This window comes from Stegostoma tigrinum, chromosome 12 (assembly GCF_030684315.1).
Source record: "Stegostoma tigrinum isolate sSteTig4 chromosome 12, sSteTig4.hap1, whole genome shotgun sequence".
Classification (NCBI taxonomy): Eukaryota; Metazoa; Chordata; class Chondrichthyes; order Orectolobiformes; family Stegostomatidae; genus Stegostoma; species Stegostoma tigrinum.
The window spans coordinates 69,104,371-69,130,978 of record NC_081365.1 but is presented as its reverse complement, the minus strand read 5'-3'; the positions used below and the strand labels follow the sequence as shown (position 1 = coordinate 69,130,978).

Below are 26,608 nucleotides of genomic sequence, written 5' to 3'. Positions count from 1 at the left end.
CGGTCGAGGGCGTTCTCGATCACTGTGGGGGGAATGTTGCGGTCCTGGAAGAACTTGGACATCTGGGATGTGCGGGAGTGGAATGTCTTATCGTGGGAGCAGATGCGGCGGAGGCGGAGGAATTGGGAATAGGGGATGGAATTTTTGCAGGAGGGTGGGTGGGAGGAGGTGTATTCTAGGTAGCTGTGGGAGTTGGTGGGCTTGAAATGGACATCAGTTACAAGCTGGTTGCCTGAGATGGAGACTGAGAGGTCCAGGAAGGTGAGGGATGTGCTGGAGATGGCCCGGGTGAACTGAAGGTTGGGGTGGAAGGTGTTGGTGAAGTCGATGAACTGTTCGACCTCCTCTGGGGAGCAAGAGGTGGCGCCGATACAGTCATCAATGTACTGGAGGAAGAGGTGGGTTTGGGGCCTGTGTAGGCGCGGAAGAGGGACTGTTCCACGTAACCTACAAGGAGGCAGGCATAGCTGGGGCCCATGCGGGTGCCCATGGCCACCCCCTTAGTCTGTAGGAAGTGGGAGGAGTCAAAAGAGAAGTTATTGAGGGTGAGGACGAGTTCGGCTAGGTAGATGAGGGTGTCGGTGGAGGGGGACTGGTCGGGCCTGCGGGACAGGAAGAAGCGGAGGTCCTTGAGGCCATCTGCATGCGGAATGCAGGTGTATAGGGACTGGACGTCCATGGTGAAGATGAGGTGTTGGGGGCCAGGGAATTGGAAGTCCTGGAGGAGGTGGAGGGCGTGGGTGGTGTCACGGACGTAGGTAGGGAGGTAGGGCCTCCTGCAGTGCCACAATGATGCCACCCGAAGGTTGCAGGAACAGCAACTCATATTCCGCCTGGGAACCCTGCAGCCTAATGGTATCAATGTGGACTTCACCAGTTTCAAAATCTCCCCTTCCCCAACTGCATCCCTAAACCAGCCCAGTTTGTCCCCTCCCCCCACTGCACCACACAACCAGCCCAGCTCTTCCCCTCCACCCACTGCATCCCAAAACCAGTCCAACCTGTCTCTGCCTCCCTAACCTGTTCTTCCTCTCACCCATCCCTTCCTCCCACCCCAAGCCGCACCCCCATCTACCTACTAACCTCATCCCAACTCCTTGACCTGTCCGTCTTCCCTGGACTGACCTATCCCCTCCCTACCTCCCCACCTATAATTTCTCCACCTATCTTCTTTTCTCTCCATCTTCGGTCCGCCTCCCCCTCTCTCCCTATTTATTCCAGAACCCTCACCCCATCCCCCTCTCTGATGAAGGGTCTAGGCCCGAAACGTCAGCTTTTGTGCTCCTGAGATGCTGCTTGGCCTGCTGTGTTCATCCAGCCTCACATTTTGTTGTCTTGGAAAGAGATAGTCATTGTTTGAGGAGATTTGTATGGAATGTAAGCACCAGTTTGGACCACTCAGGCAGAAAGTCTTGGTTCTGTTCTTTGATTCAGCTCTGCATTTCCAAACTTAGATGATGTTCATCATAATTTGCTTATAACCTTCTAAGAAGCAGCAATCATTGTTAGATTGCCACTTTGCTTTGACTCTCTTCTCCAATTATATAGTGCACCTTTCTGACACTGGCATCTGACTTTTTAAGAAGTGCAAAACCTAAGTCAGACGCCTTTCTCTAGCACTAGATCATCAAGGGAAACTAAGCCACAACCACCTTTTTACAGCTCCAGCTACAGATGGATAGGTTGGCAACTGCGCAAAATGACAGGGTGATAGCATGGCAGCTGGGTAGAGTGGCTGAATGTTTAGGGTGACAACTGCTGTGGTGGCAATGTGTCAGCTGATTTAGGTGGTAAGTGGATGGAATGACAGCTATGTTGTGTTGTAGGGTGGCAGGATAGTTGGGTGGCTGGGTGGGAAGGTCGATTCAGGAGATATCAGGAAGGGTCTGAACAATGCGGCGAGGGGGAGAAGTCATCAATCTGAGAATCAGGCAGAGTTGGAAATTCAGTGGGAGTATTAGTGGGGGAGTCAGCAGCAGGAATAATATGGTCAGGGAGGTCACGGAGTCCGGACACAAGTTGAGGGTCATTGACGTGAGGGGGTGTTCTCTGGATAGATACTCAGGAGATAGACAATTAAGCTTAAAACCATGTCTAGGTCAGTGAGTGAAAACTGCTTAAAGTCTCGGATTCAGCTCAGATTCAGAAGAATATTCAGAGGATCCCAAGGAGCAGTGAATTTGCCAGTTGAAAGTTCAAGTGTCCCAGATAATTTGATTATTGTGTCCGGACTGTAGTGGCATTCCAATATCAGTTGTACATTCAACTATCCAGTGAGCAGAAGAATTGGATCTGCAAAAAGTTTGTAACATGAATAAAAATAATACTGTGATGAGTATACAGTTGGACATGTGAGCAATCAGGCCCAATTGTGAACTAAGATTTCACTTAACTGACCTGGGACACCCATGAAAAAGAGAAGTATTTTTGCTTAGGAACTAGCTTAGTATATGCCTCTGAAATTCCATTACAGTACACAGGGCAACAGACTTTTGGATAAGCAGCAATATACAAAGCCTGGAACATGGAATAGGGGTCATTGGAATGGCCTGGAGTATTTTGGAGATGACAGAGAGGGTGATGCCGAAAGTTGATTGGATAGACTTATAAGCAAAGTTTGCAGGAAAGATGTCATAGATTTGGGAGCAAAATCACTCTCAAGGTGTTTGGAGAGGTAACTGAGACCAGAAAGGGTAATAATTTTCAAGGAAACAGTGTTTTAAGCTCAGCTTCTGAAGTGGGGGCTGATAATGGTAGATTTAAAATGGAAGCAGACAAAACCAGACACACTGTTAACCAGAAATTGCTGGGAAAACCCAACAGGTCCGACAGCATCTGTGGTGTGAAATCAGAGTTAACGTTTCGGGTTCAGTAACCCTTCTTCAGAACTAATCTGAGGAAGGTTCACTAGACCCAAAATGTTAACTCTGATTTCTCTGCAATGATGCTGTCAGACCTATTGAGTTTTCCCAGCAATTTCTGTGTTTGTCTCTGATTTCCAGCATGCACAGTTCTTTGGGTTTTGTTTTGTTTAGACCGCTAATCAGCATGTGACTCATCACACTGCTTCATATTGTTCCCCATGAGTAAAGTGTAAGGATACAAAATAATGAGCTAAAATATAAGCAAATACTTAACTAAATGGCAAACTGAGTTTGTGGAACATCATAGTCGTCATTTGCTTGCCATTTAAAATAGAATTATTTCCGTATCTCTGATGAAGGCAAAGGAATAAAGAGGTTTGTATTTACATAGCATTTTCACGATCCTTAGGATCCATTGTCGTGCTCTTTTATCAAAATAAAGTCACCGTTATCGCATTGGACACTCATTACCAGTTTTCATACCAGAAGATCTCACAAATTGGTATGTGATATTACGTTTTTAGTGACATTGGCTGAGGAAAAATAATGGCCCAGGAACTGCAACACTGCAGTACAGCAGGTACTCTCTCAGTATTGTACTGAAATGTCTATCTATGTTTTGTGCTCTGCTGTCTGGAGTGATATTTGAACCCATGACCTTCTGGTTCTAAGGTAAGAATGGTAATACTGGGTCCTTGATGACAGCTTATTGATGTTAAGACAGGGTCTTGGCGCTGATGTTAGCAATGCAATGATCAACAGGATTCTAAATGTAAAGCATGAGCCCTGGACTAATATTTGCCATTTTATGAAATGAAATTCCAAACCTTGTGGATCTGTTATAAGAGAGCTCAAGTAAAACACAGGCTTATTTATTGTTTCTGCCTTGTGAAGACAGCATTCAGCTTAGGGTCAGTGTAACCTTGATGGAATGCGGAGTTGCATTGTTTATACAGAGGGCTACCCTCTTGAGTCATTTCACACTATTGGTAACAAAACAAATGTAAATGATGAATCTGACATATGTGTTGAAATTTTATTTAAGGAATTGAAACAGAATTTGAACTATTTGAATTGTATACCAAGTTGTATGAGTCTGTTACCTCAGAGTCCTTGCCAGCAGCTGACAATTTAAATTTGGTTCTACAATGGTAGTTATTAGTTCTTCTTTCTTTGCACTGGGACAGTTGATGTCATGCTCTTGAAATTCACACAATAAGTGCAAATTTACAGCATGAGTATAAACAGGACATGGCATTAGAAACTTGGACATTAGAAAGAAAACTATCAAGGGAGAAACTGAAGGAGTAAGAGTAAAAATTGGAAAGAAAGTTTGTGTTCAAATCAGTGAGGTTATGTAGATAGAAAGCATTATATAGATAGTATTTATATGGCATCTTTCGGGATCTCAGTATGTCCTAAATAAAGCAATTTTGAAGTCCAGGTACTGCTTATGGAAGGCAGTGCTGCAACAAACAAAGTTGCACGTAGCAAAATTCCACAAACAGCAATGAGATAATGGTCAAATAATTTGATATAGTAGTACTGATTCTAGAACAAATGTTGAATAAGACATACGAAGATAATAAATAGAAGAAAACCCAGAAGACATCAGTGATCAAAGCATTGGCATCTCTTGATTATATCATTGTTCAGAACAACAATCTAAGTGATGCCTGTATCTTTCAATCCATGCGGAGAGCTGATGCTTGCTGGACAGATCATAACTTCTCTGATTGTGACAAACATCAAACAAACACCAAGAATATGCCACCATTAGACACAAAAATCTATGAGGAAGGATATCAATTGCTCACCCATAAAACTGTCTGTGCAGACATTCCAAAGCTCACAGCAATCTGAAAAATCTTCACACTTTCAACTCAATCTCAGAACAATAGCAGCAAATAAAGTAATTTGTACTGGACACCTTGGCCCAGTTCAAGCATCAGTATCATGAATACTGAGTCAATGAAAATGATGCAGAAATATGTGATACCCTAGACCAAAAATGAGCCATCTTCATCAGCTGGCAGAACGTCCCAAGGTCACAAGTCAAGAAGGCAACATTTCGATAGCTCAAGACTGTTGCCCAATGAGGAATCTGGAAGTTAAACAACATGAGCCATGAAGAGAAAGCCCAAGAGATCCAACAATGTGTTAATCTTCATGGCATGTGAAGCTTCTTTCAGGCCAGCAGAGTCATCTGAAGGTCAAAGCCAAATGGACAAAATCCTCATTCACTCCCAGGATTCTGTTTCTCTTCTTAATGCTAGAAAGAAAATTTTGAACAACTCAACCATGAATGCATAATGGCAGGTGATATTGCTTGGTCAACATCCAGCATTATGTTTCAGATTCTAGATTCATCAAGCAATCATTTTGGTCACAATCTATGACAACAAAGATGCTCCCGCTAAGATCTTCAAATCTGGTAGACATTTACTCATACTAATATTCCACGCACTTATGTTATGGATTTGTCAGGAAGAAGAACACGTTCCCCCATCTTCACCACCACCGCTCCACCCTGACTTTCAGTAATGTGTCGATTATAACTACAATCAAGAAGGTCCATTGATTCTGCTCAGCCATTCACCGAGATCATGGATGATCTGATAAATCTCAAACCTACTTTCCTGGCTTATCCTCATAACCCTTGATTCCTTACTGACTAAAAATCTTTAACCTTGAATTTACTCAACGAACCAGTCTTGACAATCAACTGTGATAAAGAATTCCACAGATCCACTGCCCTCAGGCAGAAGTCATTCCTCATTTCTTTATTACGCTGAGATTATGCCCTCTAGTCCTGGCCTCTCCCACAAGGGGAAACAATCATTCCTTAACTACCCTGTCAAGCCCCCTAAAAATCTCATGTGGTTCAATAAGTCTCGTCTCATTATTCTAAATTTCAATGAGTACATCTCATCTTGCTCTACCACTCCTGATAAGAAAATTCTCCCATGCCCTGGATCAGACCAGTGAGCTTTCTCTGGATTGCTTTCACTGCCAAGTATTTTTCATTCGATAAAGGGGTCAAAGCTGCTCATAGTATTCCATTGGTGGTTTGACTAGCGTTTTAGCAAGAACTCTATTTTGTTATACTCTATTCTCTGTGAAGTAAAGAGTTTCCTTCCCTAATGCCCACTGACCTTTCATAAAGACATAACGATTCTGCTTAATTACATTCTCTACTTCTAGATGCTGTTCTCTCATATCCTTTACAGTAGACACCAGCATTTTCCCAATGATAGATGTTAAGCTAATCCACCTGCTTAGCCATTGTTTGTCTCCTTCACTTTATGATTAAGGGTGCTACATTGGCAATTTTCCAATCATCCAGCAGTTTTCCAAAATCTGAAGATTCTTGGAAGATAGCTACCAGTGCATCCACTATCTCTGTAGCGACTCATGGAACATAGAACACAGAACATAGAACATTACAGCACAGTACAGGCCCTTCAGCCCTTGATGTTGTGCCGACCTGTCATACCGATCTCAAGCCCATCTAACCTACACTATTCCATGTACGTCCATATGCTTATCCAATGACGACTTAAATGTACCTAAAGTTGGCGAATCTACTACCGTTGCAGGCAAAGCGTTCCATTTCCTTACTACTCTCTGAGTAAAGAAACTACCTCTGACATCGGTCCTATATCTTTCACCCCTCAATTTAAAGCTATGTCCCCTCATGCTCGCCATCACCATCCTAGGAAAAAGGCTCTCCCTATCCGCCCTATCTAACCCTCTGATTATTTCATATGTTTCAATTAAGTCACCTCTCAACCTTCTTCTCTCTAACGAAAACAGCCTCAAGTCCCTCAGCCTTTCCTTGTAAGACCTTCCCTCCATACCAGGCAACATCCTAGTAAATCTCCTCTGCACCCTTTCCAAAGCTTCCACATCCTTCTTATAATGCGGTGACCAGAACTGTACACAATAGTCCAAGTGCGGCCGCACCAGAGTTTTGTACAGCTTCACCATAAACTCTTGGTTCTGGAACTCTATCCCTCTATTAATAAAAGCTAAAACATTGTATGCCTTCTTAACAACCCTGTCAACCTGGATGGCATCTTTCAAGGATCTGTGTACATGGACACCGAGATCTCTCTGCTCATCTACACTACTAAGAATCTTACCATTAGCCCAGTACTTTGCCTTCCGGTTACTCCTACCAAAGTGCATCACCTCACACTTGTCTGCATTAAACTCCATCTGCCACCTCTCAGCCCAGCTCTGCAGCTTATCTATGTCTCTCTGCAACCGACAGCATCCTTCGTCACTATCCACAACTCCACCGACCTTAGTGTCATCTGCAAATTTACTAACCCATCCTTCTACGCTCTCATCCAAGTCATTTATAAAAATGACAAACAGCAGTGGACCCAACACAGACCCTTGTGGTACACTACTAGTAACTGGTCTCCAGGATGAACATTTCCCATCAATTACCACCCTTTGTCTTCTTTCAGCAAGCCAATTTCCGATCCAAACTGCTATATCTCCCACAATTCCATTCCTCCGCATTTTGTACAATAGCCCATTGTGGGGAACCTTATCGAACGCCTTGCTGAGATCCATATACATCACATCAACCGGTTTATTCTCATCTACCTGTTTGGTCACCTTCTCAAAGAACTCAATAAGGTTTGTGAGGCTCGACCTTTCCTTCACAAAACCATGCTGACTATGCCTAATCAAGTTATTCTTTTCTAGATGATTATAAATCCTATCCCTTATAACCTTTTCCAACACTTTACCAACAACTGAGGTAAAGCTCACTGGTCTATAATTACCAGGGTTGTCTCTACTCCCCTTCTTGAACAGGGGAACCACATTTGCTATCCTCCAGTCATCTGGCACTATTGTAGACAATGACGAGTTAAAGATCAATGCCAAAGGCTCGGCAATCTCCTCCCTGGCTTCCCAGAGGATCCTAGGATAAATCCCATCCGGCCCAGGGGACTTATCTATCTTCTGTAGGATTTCTAATACCTCTTCCTTGTGAACCTCAATCCCACCTAGTCTAGTAGCCTGTATCTCAGTATTCTCCTCAACAACATTGTCGTTTTCTAGAGTGAATCCTGTTGAAAAATATTCATTTAGCGCTTCCCCTATCTCCTCTGACTCCACTCACAACTTACCACTACCATCCTTGATTGGGCCTAATCTTACTTTCGTCATTCTTTTATTCCTTAAATACCTATAGAAAGCCTTAGGGTTTACCCTGATCCTATCCGCCAACAACTTCTCATGTCTCCTCCTGGCTCTTCTGAGCTCTCTCTTTAGGTCTTTCCTGGCTACCTCGTAGTCCTCAAGTGCCCTAACTGAGCCTTCACATCTCATCCTAACATAAGCCTTCTTCTTCCTCTTGACCAGAGATTCCACCTCCTTCGTAAACCACGGCTCCCGCACTCTACAGCTTCCTCCCTGCCTGACAGGTACATACTTATCTAGGACACACAGGAGCTTTTCCTTGAATAAGCTCCACATTTCTAATGTGCCCATCCCCTGCAGTTTCCTTCCCCATCCTATGCTCCCTAAATCTTACCTAATCTCATCGTAATTGCCTTTCCCCCAGGTATAACTCTTGCCCAGTGGTATACACCTATCCCTTTCCATCACTAAAGTAAACATAACAGAATTGTGATCGCTATCACCAAAGTGCCCACCTACTTCCAAATCTAACACCTGGCCAGGCTCATTACCCAGTACCAAATCTAATATGGCTTCGCCCCTTGTTGGCCTGTCTACATACTGTGTCAGGAAGCCCTCCTGCACACACTGGACAAAAGCTGACCCATCTATAGTACTCGAACTATAGTGTTCCCAGTCAATATTTGGAAAGTTGGAAGTTGGAAGTTGGAAAGACTCACTTTAATATCCTATGATGCAACCCACAAAATCCAGGGGACTGGTTAGTTTTTAGCTTCATTAGTTCCCGAAGTACCTTTTCTCTAACAATTGCTAGTACATTTATTTCCACCTCCACCCTGCTCCCATCACCCAGCCCACCTTGACCATTCAGTGTTTTTAGAAAGTCATTAGTGTCCTCTTACTGTGAAAATCGATGCAGAATATTTATTCAACTCCTCTGCAACTTGCTCATTCCTCATTATTGTTTCCCCAGGCTTTTTTTTTGAAAAGGCCCATTTTCATTTTGGACCCTCTCTTGCTTTTCATATTTTCAAGGAAGCTTACTGTCCTTTCTTTACATTTGCTAATTTGTCTGCAATGCTTATTCTCTCTATTATATTTTAGTCATCTTTTGTCGGCTTTTAAATTCTCCAAAACTTATGGTTTACCACTATTCCTTGCCACAATGTATGCTTTTATCTTCCAGTTTGATACTACACTTAATTTATTTAGTTAACCACAGTCAAAGAGTCATAGTCATTGAGTCATATAGCACGGAACCAGACCCTTTGGTCCAACCTGTCCATGTCAAACATAATCCCAAACTAAACTAGTCCTAACTGCCTGCTCCTGGCCCATTTCCCTCCAAACCTTTCCTATTCATGTCCATACCTAAGTGTCTTTTAGATGTAATTGTATCCACTTCCACAATTTCCTCTAAAAGTTCATTCCACATACAAACCACTCTCTATGTAAAAAGTTTTCCCCCATGTCTTTTATAAATCTGTCTCTTTGCACCTCAAAAGTATGTTGCCTTGTCTTGAAATCCTCCATCCTAGGGAAAAGGCATCTACCACTAACACAATCTCTACCCCTCATGATTTTATTAACCTCTATGAGGCCACCCCTCAGCCTGCCATGTTTCCGTGAAAAAAGTCCCAGCCGATCCAGCTTTTCTTTTAACTCAAATGTTCCATACCTGGTTGCATCCTGATAAATCTCTTCTGAACCCTCTCTAGCTTAATAACCTCCTACCTATAACTCAGTTTTTTTCCCTTCTTCTTCAGTGGGATGTATCTTTGCTCTGATGCTTAAGCTATTTTCTTAAATGTCTACCATTGTTCTCAACCATATTTTCTGCTCATCACCTTTCCCAGCCAACTCAGCCTTCATCCCTAAGTAATTACCCTTTTTTAAGTCTAGCACAATTGTTTCCAACTCAAGTCTTTCATAAACGGAATGCTAAATTATACCATGCACCATGTTCACAGTTACCTAGGGGATCTTCTACCCTGAGATCATTTATTAAACCTCCATTGTTATACACTGCCAGACCCAAAATAGCCTGATCCCTGGTTGGATCTACAACATATTGTTATAGGAAACTGTCCTAAATAAAATCTACGAATGCATTCTCAATGCTACATCTGCAAACTTGAAGACTAAAGTGACTTATGATTAATGTGCTGCTTTTTTTTAACTTGACCTCATGATCTCCTGAGTAATTATCTATCCTCTACTAGAAGACCAATAGACTACTCCCACGAGGAACTCGAACAGTTCATCCACTTCAGTAACACCTTCCAACCCAACCTTACGTTTTGGACCATCTCTGACACTTCTCTCTCCTTCCTGGACCTCTCCGTTTCCATCTCTGGCATCCACTTGGAAATCAATATCCATTTTAAAACTACCGATTCCCACAACTACCTGGAATATTCCTCCTCTCACCCACCTTCCTGTAAAAATGCCATCCCCTACTTCCAATTCCTTTGCCTCCACCACATCTGCTCCCGAGATGAGGCATTCCACTCCCGAACATCCCAGACGTCCTCTTTTAACAAAAACTGCAACTTCCCCTCTATTGTGATCAACAATGCCCTCGACCATGACTCCCGCATTTCCCACAACTCATCCCTCAAACCCCCTATTCGGAATAATAACCAAAACGGAATCCCTTTCGTCCTCACGTACCACCTGACCAACCTCCAAATCCAACGAATCATCTTCTGACATTTCTGCCATCTACAATCCAACCCTACCACCAAAGACATTGTTCCCTCCCCACCCTTATGTGCTTTCCGGAGGGACCACTCTCTCCATGACTCCCTTGTCCGCTCCACACTCACCTCCAGTCCCACCAACCCTGGCACTTTTCCTTGCAACCACAGGAAGTGCTACACCTGCCCCTATACCTCCCCCCTCACCCCCATCCCAGGCCCTAGGAAGACTTTCCACATCAAACAGATGTTCACCTGCACATCTGTCAATGTTATATACTGTATGCACTGTTCTCGTTGTGGCCTCCTCTACATCGGGGAAACCAAACGTAGGCTTCGGGACTGCTTTGCAGAACACCTACGCTCTGTTCGCAACAAACAACTACACATCCCAGTCGTGAACCATTTCAACTCCCCGTCCCATTCCTCAGACGACATGTCCATCCTGGGCCTCCTGCAGTGCCACAATGACGACACCCGAAAGATGCAGCAACAGCATCTCATATTTCGCTTGGGTACTCTGCAGTCCAAGGGTATCAATGTGGATTTCACAAGCTTCAAAATCTCCCCCTCCCCCGACCACATGCCAAAACCAGTCCAGCTAGTCCCCGCCTCCCTAATCATTCCTCCCACCTCAAGCCCCATGCCCATCCTCTACCCACTAACCTCATACCGCCCCCCTGACCTGTCCATCCTCCCTGGACTGACCTATCCCCCCCCCACCTCCCCACCTACATTCACCTTCACTGGCTCCAACCCCGCCTCTTTGACAAGTCTGACTCCTCTCACCCTATCTTCTCCTTTATCCATCTTCTATCCACCTCCCACGTCTTCCTATTTATTTCAGAATCCCCTTCCCCTCCCCCATTTCTGAAGAAGGGTCCCGACCCAAAACATCAATCTTTCCTGCACCTCTGATGCTGCTTGTCCCGCTGTGTTCATCCAGCTTCACATGGTGTTATCTCAGATTACTCCCACAGATGTCTTCTTCACCTTGCTATTTTTTTTACCTCCACCCATATGAATTCTACATCATCTGATCCAAGATCATTTCTTGCTCTCGTACTTAGTCCATATCCAATTCACATGCTACTCCACCACACTTCTCCTCTTGTCTGTCCTTCGAAAAGTCATAATCCTCTGAATACTTAGTTCCCAGCTTTGATTATATTGTCACCACCTCCCTGTAATTGTCGTAAGGTCATATCAATGAACATTTGTTTGTGCTGTCAATTTATTCCATGACAAATAGTACACACATGTAAGTAAAGAGTTATTAATTTTGTCTTTTACCATTTTCCCCTTTGACTCTATTTGCTGAATTTTATGCTTTCCTGTCCCAAACTGGGTATCATTACCAAAATAGTTGTCCTGCAATGCTACTACATTCTTTCTTCAGCGCTGTCCAGCAATTGTTTCATGATATGACTAAAACTGTCTTGAGTGGGAAATCTGAAACAGATGTCCCCAAAATCCAGACCAGGGTCAGGCAAAGTTGTGTGATATTCCCCCTTACTATTTACAATCTACCTGACAGTGAATGCCTGTTAAGATCTTCAAAGATCAATGCTCATCTCAAGTGACTATCTAAATGGAAGTTCTTTAATCTCAGTAAGCTTTTGTGCTAATAATATAAACAAATCACCATAGATGTACATGATCCATGGATTGTGGATGACGGCAGTGTCAATGCTCATTTTGAACCAAAGTCATTCTCAATCTCTTCAATTCTGCATGTTCTTTCCTCAATTCAACAATTCTTCAACCCAGTGCATCTTTGAATGTTTGCAAAATATCGTGAGTAGAGTCACAATGCCATTAGGGAGGGAGTTCCAGGAATTTGACCCAGTGACACTGAAGGACGGTGATATATTTTCAAGTCTGGATGATGAGTAACTTGGAGATAAAATACAATTGCCCTTCTGGAGGTGGTAGTGAGCCACCTTCTCGAACATGTGCAGTCCGTACAGTGCAAATACACTGACAGTGCTTTCTCTAACAGACTAATGTAGCTAAGTTGTGTGCTAGATAATTTCAGAGAGCAATTACAAATCAACCATATTGTTATGGTTCTGGAGCTACATCTAGACTAGATAAGGAAAGAACAGCAGATTTGTTCAGATTTCTATCTTTGTGTGCTAAATCTTTTTTCTTTAGAGCAACCCACCAGTGTTGTGGTCTTTATTCATAAGACTAACATTTAATTCATTAGGTTTTAAGCAAATGAATGGGAAAAGGCATAGGAAAAGAACAAAAGGAAACGTCTCTAAAAAGGGTAGAAAGCAGGAGAAAGTATACAAGAAATTGATGATTGGATAGGGTTAAAGGAAATGGTCATTGAGACGAATAAAGAAACAAAAGATTTGTCCAAAGGAGGTGTGAATGGCAGACTGATGAACAGCTGCCATCCAAAAGCAAACATATAGGAAAAACAGAATAAAACCAAAACCTGCCAAGAGAAAGGAAAACAAAATGGGGCAGATCTTACTGTACAGTCTGAAATGGTTGAATTCAATGTTGATTCTGAAACATTGCAGAGATAATTGACTGTATTGCTTTCCAAACCACCTGTTCAAGTTTTGGGGCCACTCAGGGTACCATCAATAAAAGGTTTCCATGTGATCCACAACTTTGTTCCAGAATAATGCTGAGATCAATAATCCATGGAACAATATGCATGATTCAAGCTTTTATTTTGAGGGCTTTCACTCTGCAGGTCTTCTGGTTTGTTCAATAGAGGCTCTAACCCTGAACCCAGAAGCTCTATTTCAAGTCCTACTCCTCGGCCTGTTGCCCACGTAGGCTATTACTATTTTTGGATGAACTAATTCTCTCACCATCCCAAAACATACTTCTGAAGGTAGATACAAAGATTTTGAATATACTTATCTGGTTAAATGCAATTTTATTCCATATCCTTTTGCACTATAAACATCTATATAAAAATATGTACCCCTTGTGCTAGTATTCAAAATAATATACCAAAAAGCATTTGTTTGTGTTACTAAACAAGCATATACTGAAAAAATTCCGCCTAGACAATGGAATGTACCAGACTTCTTTTTTAAACTCAAATCCCTTGAGAAAAACAACACAGGAATACACTCTAAATTGAAAGAACACAACACTAAAATCCCAGACATTACAGTGAGCAGGTTCTAAATCAAGAAACTGCATTACTGAGGATATCACTTTTTCAGAACTATTGAAAACTCCTTGACCTCTTGCAACGAAAATGTTGAACTTCAGCAATAAAGCATATTATTAACAGGGACAGAGTCAGTCAACTGGCAACAGTTAGTCCATAATTATCACTTCCTGGCTCCCTGCCTTTTACTTGTACCCAAGAGAGCTTGACTATTCAATTTTTCCTTCTCACAAGATTTTCCATTGGTCTATGCACTTCATTTTCTGTCCTAGTTCATTTTTGGGTGTGGGCGTTGCTGGCAAAAATTCATTTATTTCAAATCTCCTTTTGCATGTAGAAGGTCAGTTAAAAAAATTGAGTCTGGTATTGAGTGGAGTTAGATTATACATTTAATTGGGTAAAGACAGCAGGTTTCCTTCCTCAGACAGCATTAATTAACAAGTTCAGTTTTTATGATAATCCAACAGCTTCTTGATCACTTTAACTGATAGCTTTTTGTTTCCAAATACAATCTGCAAAGTGCAATAGTGGGCTTTGAACTCATTCTCTAGGTCTATGCCTCTGAGTTACTTGGCCTATAGCATAGCAATGACTGTTTGGATCTATACATGCATCTATCTGGAGGTCATAAATGGAACAGAAATCGACTCCTGGTGCTGTTGGTTCCAAATTTACACAACTGCCAGGAGAAACCATTTCCTTTTACTTCACATTTCACTGTAAACTCAGTTATCTGTGAAATCGCAAAAGACGGTTTTGCCTGTATCCAGAGACCACTATACATTAAGTTTAATCAAGCCTGATTTTCAGAAAACTGGATTGGTGCCCACCCTAATTTTACTCTCCATTTAAGTCAATGGATAATATTGTGATTGATTTAAACTTCCATTTTTCTCAATCCTGCCTGGCAAGCTAGGTCGCAATTGGGAAGTGAGGAGAAAGCATCAAGCTGCTTCTCTAACAGGAAGCAGGAAGAATACCTGTTTTTCAAGATTGCTTTATTCTTCCTGGTGGTCAAAGTAAAGAGGTGAAGTCACCACAGTCCCAGAGGATCCTAGGACATTTCAGAGAGATGCTGGTCAATGTAAGAACAGTAAAATATACAACAGCCAAATACTGCAGATGCTGGCAGTTTGAAACAAAACAGAAATTGCTACATAAATCCCCCAATCTCCAAGGCACAGCTTGCAACAGAAGCACACTAAAATACTTTATCTTCGTAGTTTTGTTTGAACATTTGGACATTTCTCTTTACCAGATACAAAGATATTGAAAATAAGAACAAAAGCTATTTGGCTGAGAGCCAAGCATTATCCGGACAGGAATGAGACCGGATGGACCATGCAGCTTTGCCTTAGGCACCGGATGTGATAGCAGTAAACCTGCCCTGTGGACCCTGCAAATGGGATCACAACAGGACTGTTTTAAAAAGCCTGCCAGAAAACTGTAAATCTCCCCAGAGGTCGAAGTTGGCAGTTCATGCTTGTAGCATCTATTTGATCTATTTTATAACCTAGCAGGAGTTTTTCTTGCTATTCCCCAAAACTTTGACCACCTGGTCATCTACTGGTTACGCTGACCCTGTGAAAAAATATTCCACTACTTTCTTTTTAATAATGCTGCGAGAATTTTTATACCCATAAAACTCTGAGAAGTGTTAAAATTAAAGCTGAGCTTTTTGATCGTCAGGTTCATTCAGACTAACTGAACAATTGTTGCAAAATCATTTCGCCACGTTTAGATGAGAAGTTGCAATGTATTTTGTAAGGCAGTGCAGAAATGTAAGGTATTACTTCAGAGGCTGCCCCATCTTCATGCCTTAGCACAAATTAAGCATGTAGAGATGATAACTTAGTCACAATGGAAGTTGAGTAAGTGACTCAGATTATTGTGCTCCTGTTTGCCAAATTAAACACCGTAAAGCCATAAAAAAGGGTCAATCATTAAATTGGCTTTCTTGCCTCATTAAATCATGAAAACACAGAATGTTGTCCAACAGTGCCATCATCAATCTCATTGCATATGCTCAAGCATCACAAAGACCTAGTACTTGGCACCTCATTATGGTATATCTGACAGGGTAAATTTTATTTTATTTATTAACGGGATGGGGGCATCACTGGCCAGGCAGCATTTATTGCCCATAGCCTAATTGCCCAGAGGGCAGTTCAGAGTCAAGCACATTGCTCTGGGTCTGGAGTCACATGTAGACCAGACCAGATAAGGATGGCAGTTTCCTTCTTTAAAGGACATTAGTGAACCAGGTTAGTTTTTCCTAACAATTGTCAATGGATTCACAGTAATCATTAGATTCTTAATTCCAGATGTTTTAAAAAATTGAATTCAAATTCCACCATATACTGTAGCAGGATTCAAACCCAGGTCCCTGGAACATTTTCTGGATTATCAGTCTCACGATAATACCACTAGGCCGTCAAATCCCCTCTAAATCCAATATAATGCAACGTCACAAAGACATGCTTATGTCAAATGATTGTTTTTAATTGATCGATTAGAAACATAAAATTGATTTTTTTTAAGGAAGCTTTTAAAAATTTAGACTAAAAGTGACAACCACACTGTCAAAATAGCCACCTAATTTGCATTACTATATACCCCATATTACAAACAAATTGGAATGAAGCCAACAAGTCGGCAAAGCCCACCCATTATTGACAAAGTACTCAAGAAAATCAGCAGAAGGTATTAAACTGTTGGAGACAGAGTACTAAAGGAAATAAAAAATGCTGGAAATCACAGCAGGTCAGGCAGCATCCACGGAAAGACAGCAAGCTAATGTTTTGATGACTCTTCATCTTGTTGTTTGTTTGGTACAGATTTCTGTGCAGACACTAACACTGTCATCCATGGTAACTTTGGCCGGTGTATGTGAGGATACTATGACTTTAAGGGGTGTAGTGATCCTTTTCTTTGTGAAGAAAGGTTGAGGCAGACGAATCTGACCATCTGCTCAAATGTATAAAGTAAACAGCTTCTGAGGCTTTGGGTTTCTTTTTAACATTAGAACAATAGAAGCAGCCTGAATTAGTGGGGTCAAGCTCCCACAGATTCAGGATTTTTAGTTGCAGCTTTCAGCCGTTGCTGGGGTCTTGAAGCTATATGTGGAAGATCTTATTCTTCTCTCTGTTACAGCTAAAAACTATCTTTGAGCTGTTAGAATTGCATGTGATACAATCTATTTTACTGAATTTGCCTTTGCCTAAGGTGTGTTAATGGGCTGTTACTATATTAGAACAGTTAAATAGTCATAGTTAATATATAGATATTATTTTGTGGATCATTGATAGTTACAGTTAAGCCAATTCTTTTATTTTTAGTTTTTCTGTATTTTATCTGTACTGTAAAAATAAAGTGTGTTTTGCTTAAAGTTGAGAAGATTGACTAATCAAATTGCATCTAGAACACAATGCCTTACACTTACCTTTCAAGTAAGAAAAAGTTAGCATTGAGGCTTTTTTCTTAATATGTTTTGAGGGGGCTTGGTCTGGTCTTTAACAGTGTGGGAATTTAATTCATGGTGTTGGTTTTATTCTATATTGCTGGCCAATCATCCAGCCAACTGAGCTAATCAACTTCAATTAAACACTTACTGAGTTGACAAATATCCCTTTTGAACAAAAAAATAACATTTTGTACCCAAACAAGGAAAAGGGAAAAAGAGAAACTGTTTTACCCCATTCTGGCCATAACATAGTGCAGACATTAACATGGTAGTGTGATCATTCCATCATGCTGTTATACTTTTCAGGTCTGGACTGATGCAACTTCAGGAACACTGAAGAAGCTCAACACCAATTAGAGCAGCCTACTTGATGGGCACTTCATCACCACCTTAAACATTCACTCTCTATTACCAATGCTCAGTGGCATCAGAGCATATCATATACAAGATGCATTGCAGCTTCTTTCAGCAGCTCTGTCTAATCCTGTGAACTCTAACACCCATATTTCTGGTTCCTTGACATAAACTTGCCAAAAGACTAGAAATCCGTCAAGTGGATTTGATTCATTTGCAGACGCCAATGAGGATATCGAAATATATGGGGCAGGTGTAATTCCTATACTAACTGGTTATTGGTTTGTTGATAATTCACTTTTTTAACAAACATGATACTCTAATAGAAGGGTCAGAGCAGAAGCTGCATTAGACTATCACCACATGCAAGTTTCCCTCCAAGCCACACATTGTCCTAGATTTGAATTATTTTGCAGTTTCTTCAGTGTTGTTGGATCAAATTCCTGGAATCTATTCCTAATAATGCAATTAGTTTGCACTCTCCACAACAGTTCAAGAAGGCAGCTCACCATCACCCTCTCAAGTATAATTAGGCATCGGCCACAGATGCTGGGCCTGACCAGTGACAGCCACATCCCACGAAAACTAAACTGAAAAACATTCCTGAGCTGGTAGGCAAATGTGAAGTCATGTTTAAAAGCAATTTATCTGATTCCAGGGATGCAAATTTCTCTGTTTGTTGATCTACATCTGAGGCTTTAGTAGCCACTAATAACCTGCAATCAAATTACAATGCAAAGGATTGCAATTATCCAACTTTCGTACTGGGCAATCAGTCTAACAATTGAGCTGCCTGAAAATCTGCCAAAAAAACAAATCATATCTCAAACAAACTGGGTTTTAAATGAGAGTTTTTCTTCTCCTGCATTTTCAGGCACATTTCACTGGTAGAAAAGGAAAGGTCAAAACTTTAACTGTGACCCTGGTTTCTGTCTGCCCAATCCCTAATCTGTATTTTATTTGGTTTTGGGTTTGGCAAAAGGTAAACAACAAGTCTACCATTTAATAACTGCACTGTGTTAAAAGTAACTGAAATAACTCCAGAGGCTAGGATCCCATCACCAAGTTATCTTTTAGTTACACATGTGTACTACCTGACGCTGGTGCAGCTTCCTCAGAGAGAGCAGTACCTCTGATACTCCTGTTTATTTCAGTCAGCAAGGGCTTCCTGATTGTACTAGGTTAACAGCCCCAATCAGTGAACTCATTTCCTACGTGAGGCCCACTTGGCTGACCTTGTGACAATTGCGACAGTAACAGAATAAAGAGATCATTTGTGTTCTTACTTTGGCTAAAAAAAAATCAACTTCTCAAACTACCATGTCAAGAAAAGAAGTCATATTTGAACAGGATTATTAATCCTGTTTTCTTTTTGATTATCAGTCCAGTAACATAACTACTTTTAGATTGCACATAGAGTCATGAAGTTCTTAAAACAATACACGAAACAAAAAAGCAGTAACTTAGACTGTTATAGCACTACACACTTCCAATTCTGAAATCCCAGTGCAATCATAAATTGATAAAGTTGTAGACACCACAGATGCTGATTAACAATCTGAGTCAGAGCATCCACTGCTGAATTTCAATTGACTGCAAATGAGGGACAGGAAAAGGTATGGCAACTGTGTATTAACATAATATATTGCCTATGAATCAAAGTCATGACCAGGAAATCATCAGACAATCCTATGTATTTCATCTTTAGAAGCCATTTCAAATGAAAAATCATTCCCTAATGCTAGATATTCTAATTTGGGGTTTGAAATTTTCTGATCTGCAATGTTCCCCCATTAAACAATAGACCTCCAATTGACCTGTTGATTTTATTTGTCTTCGGACTCTACTTGGAGACTTGGTCAACCTACAGAAGGCATCTCAAAGCATTGCAAAAGAACCACTAGTTGTGCCTTTGCAAGTTTCTCCAAATACAATAGAATGAAAGGCAGTCCAGTAGCACTGCATTGAAGTGCTAATCACTCAAAACCAGCTCTGCAGGGCAGGACATGTTCAAATGCCTGCACAAGACTCCTGAGACAAACATTCTCTTCAGGATTCAGTCATGGCAGGAGGCTCACAGAAAGACAACATAAACGCTCTAGGGAAATCTTCAAAACATCTCTGACGAGTTAAAACATACCTGCTAACTCAGCTATGAGACCTGGCTTGTGACTGACCAAAATAGAGAAAGTTCATTTAGGAATGTACCAGTGGAAATTGTGGAGAACATGCCAAAGTGAAGTCAAGGCATTGGAGACAGTGCTCAAACCTCCAAGCAACCCATGCCCCCAACTTATTTAACATCAACTGCCTTCCATTTGGCTGAGTCTGCAGACCACACATTGACTTGTCAACAACTTCAAAACTGATCAAATTAGAATGGAAGCAAGTCATCCTTGATCCCACCGAAGAAGATTTACTTAATGATAACCAGAACTCACAGCCTTAAAAACCACAGAGATAGTAGGAACTGCAGATGCTGGAGAATCTAAGATAACAAGGTGACCTTTCTTCAGAAAAGGGTCCAGGCCTGAAACGTCAGCTTTCCTGCTCCTATGATGCTGCTTGGCCTGCTGTGTTCACCCAGCTCTACACCTTGTTATCTTAAAAAGCACAGCAGTGTTTCAATAATACATTGCATACCAGGTAATCTAACATTCCTATCCTTATGAACATATATGGGCCAACTGTACAGCAGTAGCACAACAGGTTACCAGCCTGTTATAAATAGATATACATAGAAAAGAAGTCTAAATCAAAATTTGGAATAATTATGAACCAAAATGTAATTGCAAATTTTCACCCTCATCACTTGATTAAAACCAGGAATCCCTACAGTGAAGCAGGCCATTCAGTTCATACTGATCTTCTGAAGGATATACCAAATAGCCTACACATCCTGGACACTATGGGCAATTTACCATGGTAATCTACCTAACCTGTACGTCTTTAGACTGTTGGGGAATTCCGGAGGAAACCCCTAGAGGCATGGGGAGAATGTGCAAACTCCACACAGACAGGTGCCTGAAAGTGGATTTGAACCCAGGTCCCTGGTGCTGTGAGGTTGCAGTGCTAACTACTGAGCTACTGTGCCAAAAAGTTGATACTAACCGAAAGAACTCCATCTGGAATTCCTCACTCTCCCTTTTCTTTTTGTGCATTGATCTTTACAGACTTTTCACAGTTTGTACGGTTAGTAATTGTGTGAATAATGGCAATAATAATTAAAGCATTTCTGGCATTCCGTTCTAAAGTCCATTCATAGAAATCATATCCCAAGAGTGTAGTTTTGCAGAAACATTGCCATTAGATCACTATCACTGAATACATATGCGTATCTACTTAAGTTTTTGACCTAAATATAGGAAAAAGAGTGGGATTTGGCTTTTTTGGGGTCAATGAGCATGATCTTTACATTATTAAACTTGTTCAGAATTGCCAGTTTCCACAAATAAATGATGCCTACAGCACAGAATTTCTGAATACTATAATTCTCCTACAACCAGAAGATTTACTATTTCATGGCCTCACTGATGGAGCTTGCATCACTGCACCTTGCAAGAGGAGTGGTCCTCACAGGTCATCAGCAAAGTGAATGATTGACAGAGAACCTTACACTCAGAAAGCCCAGAGGGAAGACAACAGTTTTTGAAGCCTCTTCTTACTGATACTCAGCCACTGCGTGAGCTGAATATTGATTTACTTTTGTTTCGTATAGTTTATCAGTAATATTTATTTTTTAAAATACAAGCATTCTTCCATTTCACCTCAAGGAGAAAGGAACAACTTTTGCACCAGCTGTCGCTATCATGCAAGCTTAGTCTTTAATCGAGATTCTATTTCAATTTAAAAGAGTAGGTGAAAAATGAGGCTAGATAGTAGACTTTCATTTTCTCCCTTCTCTATATTTACTTTGTCTGATTTGATGGAACAGCATTTGCTGGCTGATTCTCAGCCTCATATCAGGCAATAGAGTTACTTTAATTAATTTTAATTTTCAATCAGAGTACTGGTTCTGTCAACTTTAATAAATGGTATGATGCCAAGATTAATACTGTGCCAAGTAGTGCAGTGCCAAAATTAATACTGACCCAAATACTATAGCTCTTTGACACTTTACTTTGCCAGTTATTTTGTTGCCAAGATTAATAATGTGCCAATTTCTGTAGTTCTATGACCTATTGCTATGCCATGTAGTATAGAGCCAACATTAATACAATATTAAGTCTTAGCATAGTTCCAGGATTTTACTGTGCTAGGGAGAATTGCTTCTGAAAAGAATTTAAGTTGACACTTAACTGCAGTACAAAGGAATTGCTGCACTGTTGAGGGTACCATTTTTTCGATAAGGCATTAACTGATACCCTATCTTTCAGGATGATGTGGAAATGTTTTAAAGCATTTACGAGAGGCAGATAATATACCCCATTGTCTTTTGGTCCTAAAACTGTATGTATTCTTCACCACTGGGGTGGGTGTTTCCTTGCCTCAAGGCTGCATCTGTTGTAGGATAACTAATGGCGTTTGAATGATTTGTTAAAATGGAGAACAAGAGAAAATGTACAAGCATGTTAATACGTCCAATACAAATTTCACTTCAATAATTTCAACTCAGTGGTACTAAGAACAATTATGGTGAGTAGGATCACATGGGGCAGTTAGTCATCACATTGTGGAAGTACTGGAGCTGGACTGGAGTGGACATGGTCAGAAATCACATGACATCAGGCTATGGCTTAACAGGTGTATTTGGAAACACAAGCTTTTGGATCCTCACGCCTTCTTCAAGTTATCACATTATTCTTTGAACTCTGGGGCCTGGATTTGAATTCTGCCTATTTCTTTTTCTCTTTTACTGGTTTTCCATTGACATAAAGAATTACATTCTTTCTCTCTGACTCGCTAGGATCTAAAACAGAGGGGGTGCATCAGGGCCCAATTAGGAGAACCCAGGATTCCTGGGCGCCCGCTGTATTTGTGTCTGTGTCAGAGAATGGGTCACTGTGCTCAGGTTGGGGCCAGGTGCCTGGGCCAAGAGCAGCACAGAGGCCAATGATTTCTGTCCCTGTTCCTCCTCTTACTATTTGCTTTCCCACTGTCACCCTCTTCCTCATCTCTCACGAGCCCTCCATCTCTCCCTACCTCCTATACTTGCCCTCTATTCCCCCTCTTATACTCAATCATTCTTCTCTCTGACACTCTCTTGTCTTTTAGATGAGATGTTAAAATTGAGGTCATGTCTGCTTTTTCAGATGAGCATAAAAGTAGGCTGTACCCAGGAGAGTTATCCCGAATGGCCTGAACTGGCCGTTCTTTATGTGTTAATCCACACCATAACGACAGATTGTCTGATCAAACTGCTGTTCATAAGCATTTTCTGTGCACAAATTGGTGCCCCATTTCCTACATTAAAGCAGTGACTTCACTTTGAAGAGCACATCATTAGCTTCCATTTTGGGATAACATAGGGTTATGAAATGCACTACGTAAATATAAGTTTTTCCATCTCTCTCCTCCTATCTTCTATGTTTTCTCCACCTGTCTGTGTATCACTGCCCCAACTCTTTCTTTCTTTCCTCTCGCCCCCTGTCTCTTGCACCCTCTCCAGTTGCTCCAGCCTCCCACCATCCTCTTACCTTTGAATTATGGTAAGAATGCAGACAGCTGTCACAAAAAGACACAGTATCTTCACCAATTCTTACTGGAGGCTCTCATGGAAGGATGAGAAGGCCACCAACTTTTGTTTCTGAATTAATCAATTTATGTTTGAGGAAAAAGTACTAACTTTATTGATAGCATACATTTTGGAATTGAGAATATCAACTAAGTGAATATTTTACTGTAGCATTACTAAGTAAGTCTGACACATCCACAAGTTTTAATTTTCAATATTTTTGCCAAGTTTTGCTCAATATTTATCTGACATAGTTAAGATTTATACAGTAGTTAATTAACTATTAACCGCAATTATTTTAGATCAACTTCCACGTAATAGTAACATTTCACTCCAGACAGCATTTTGAAAGAAAACAACGTTTGAATATCCCCCTCTTTGATTTAAGGAAAAGTGCATATTCTGTTACAATATTAAATCCAAACAAGTTAACTATGTATTTTTGCCTTCTTGCTATTGCTCAGAAAATAAAATTTAGCAAATATCTTTTTGGGCTGCTCCTTTGAAGTGAATTCAATTTATGAAGGTTTGCAGTGTAAGTAGATGATGGCCAAAACCATTGAGACTATTCAGGTTATAATTGAAATCAGACTTAATTTCACAATCATATTTCCAGGAACTAGTGCATTTTTCAAGATTACTTAACCAGGTTTGAGCATTCCCTGTGCCGCGCATTTAGGAAAAGAGCATCTCAACACCTCATAAAACATCCAGTCAATAGTACAAGTTCACTTACAATAACTGAGACGCAAAGAAAGAATTCATATTTTCATAGTGTCTTTGAGGATCTCAAGACATTCCAAGGTGTACTACAGTGAATCATGTACCTTCTGAAATGTATTCCGTGTTGCAATGTAGGAAAAACAATGGCTAATTTATGCACAGCAATCTCACACAAACAACATTGTCATAATGACCATGTAATTTATCACTTCATGAAAATTTTGTTTAGAAACTGGTTCCATTTAATTGGATTTTCAGCTGAATGCAAGAGGAAACTCTTTTTAAAATTCACCCGCATGATATAGGAATTACTGGAATTGCAGTCTTTCATAAGATGACCTGCTTCAGTGAGCTAAAGAGTGAAATAGATTGGTACTGGAGTAGAATTACTTATAGACAGTATTATTTACAGCACAGGAAGTCCAACCGGTCAATGTGAGTTAATGCTGCAGTGAAACCTCCTCCCACCCTTATTTTAATTAGAGTTAAAGCCACAGAGCTGTACACAGTACGGCACAGAAACAGATCCTTCCGTCCAAATCATCTATGCCGACCAGATGTCCTAAATAAATCTCGTCCCATTTGCCAACATTGGGTCGATTTCCCTCTAAACCCTTCCAATTCATGTACCCATCCAGATGCCTCTCAAATGGTAACGGTACCAGCCTCTGTCACTTCCTCTGGCAGCTCAATCCATACATGCACTACCCTCTGCATGAAAAAGTTACCCCTTAGGCCCCTTTTAAATCTTTCCCCTGCCACATTAAACCTCTAGTGTTGGGCTCCCCAATCTCATGGAAAAGACTTTGGCTATTCACCCCATTCATGTCCCTCTTGACTTTATAAATCTCTATATGTTCACCCTTCAGCCTCCAATGCTCCATGGAAAACACGCCAGCCTATTCAGCCTCTCCCTTTAGCTCAAACCCTCCAGACCTGGAAACATCTTTGTAAATCTTCCTTGCACCCTTTCAAGTTTAACAACATACTTCCTATTAGCAAGGAGACCTGAACTGATTGCAGTATTCAAATAGTTCGACAAGGTCCACATGGTAGACTGGTTAACAAGGTTAGATCAGATAGAATACAGCGAAAACTAATCATTTGGATACAAAATTTGTTAGAAAGTAGGAAACAGAGGGTGGTGGTGGAGGGTTGGTTTTCAGACTGGAGGTCTATGACCAGAAATGTTCAATAAGGTTCAGTGCTGGGCCCAATACTTTTTGTCATTTATATAGATGAGTTCGATGTGAATACAGGAGATATATTTGCAGAATACAACAAAATTGGAGGTGTAGTGGACAGTGGAGAAGGTTACCTCAGAGTACAATTGGACTTGATCAGATAGGCCAATGGGCTGAAGAGTAGCAGATGGAGTTTAATTTAGATAAATGTGAGGTGCTACATTTTGGTAAGGCAAACCAGGGCCGGACTTATATACTTAATGATAAGGTACTGGGGAGCGTTGCCAAACAAAGGGATCTTGGAGCACAGGTTCGTAGCTCCTTGAAAATGAAGTCACAGGTTAATGAAGGACGCTTTTGGTACACTTGCCTTTATTGGTCTGAGCATTAAGTATTAGGAGTTGGGGGATCATGTTGCATTTGTACAGGACATTGGTGAGGCTAATTTTGGAATACCACATTCAATTCTGGTCTTCTTGCTATTGGGAAAAATATCATTAAACTTGAAAGGGTTCAGAAAAGATTTACAAGGATATGCCAAGGTTGGAGGGCTTGAGCTATAGGGAGAGGCTGAATAGGCTGGGGCTATTTTCCCTGGAGCATCAGAGGCTAAGGGGTGACCTCATAAAATCAGGACAGGCATTAATAGGGTGAATAGTCAAGGTCTTTTCCCCAGGGATGGAGGAGTCCAGAACTAGGGGGCATAGGCTTAAGGTGAAAGGTGCAAATTTTAAAAGGGAACTACGGGGCAATGTTTTCACACAGAGTGCAGTGCATTTATGGAATGAACTGCCAGAGAAAGTGGTGGAGACTGGAACAATTACAACATTTAAAAAAGAATATGGATGGGCGTATGAATCGGAAGGGTTAAGAGGGATATTGGCCAAATATCAACAAATGAGACTAAATTAATTTGGGATAAATGGTTGGATTGGAAGAGTTGGTCCGAAGAGTCTGTTTCTATGCTGTATACCTCTATGAGTCGATGACTCTAAGTGGCCTGGCCTATGGCCTGTGTAGCCACAACGTGACGTCCCAACTCCTGCACAATGCATGGGTCCACTTAAGGCAAAGCTGTATAAACATAGGAGGGAAAAAAGGAAATGTTGATAAATTCTATCAACATTTCATTTCTCCCTTGTGTTTACTCAGCTTTGCCTTCAATAGATCATTGCTGGTTAGCTCAAGCATTACCTGTTGTAGTGTGTCCCAAATTCTAATTATTCTCTGACTCAAAAAGGTTTTCCTGAATTCTCTTATTAATGACTATATCATGTTTATGGTTCCTAATTCTGGAAACATCTTCTCTACATTTCTCTCCAATACTGCCATAATC

At 41.0% G+C, this 26,608-nt stretch overlaps 1 protein-coding gene across 3 annotated transcripts in view; it reads right to left on the bottom strand.

Moving 5' to 3' along the window:
• Positions 1-26,608, bottom strand: part of LOC125457243 (rho GTPase-activating protein 6) — a 497,221-nt gene that overhangs the window by 365,250 nt on the left and 105,363 nt on the right. The window contains exon 1 of one of the 3 annotated variants that reach the window (XM_059650414.1): positions 24,102-24,186. The exons of the other annotated variants lie outside the window; for them this stretch is intronic. The gene's annotated coding sequence lies outside the window, so the exon portion shown is untranslated. Of the gene's footprint in view, positions 1-24,101; positions 24,187-26,608 lie in introns of those variants that run through there. 3 annotated transcript variants of the gene reach the window in all.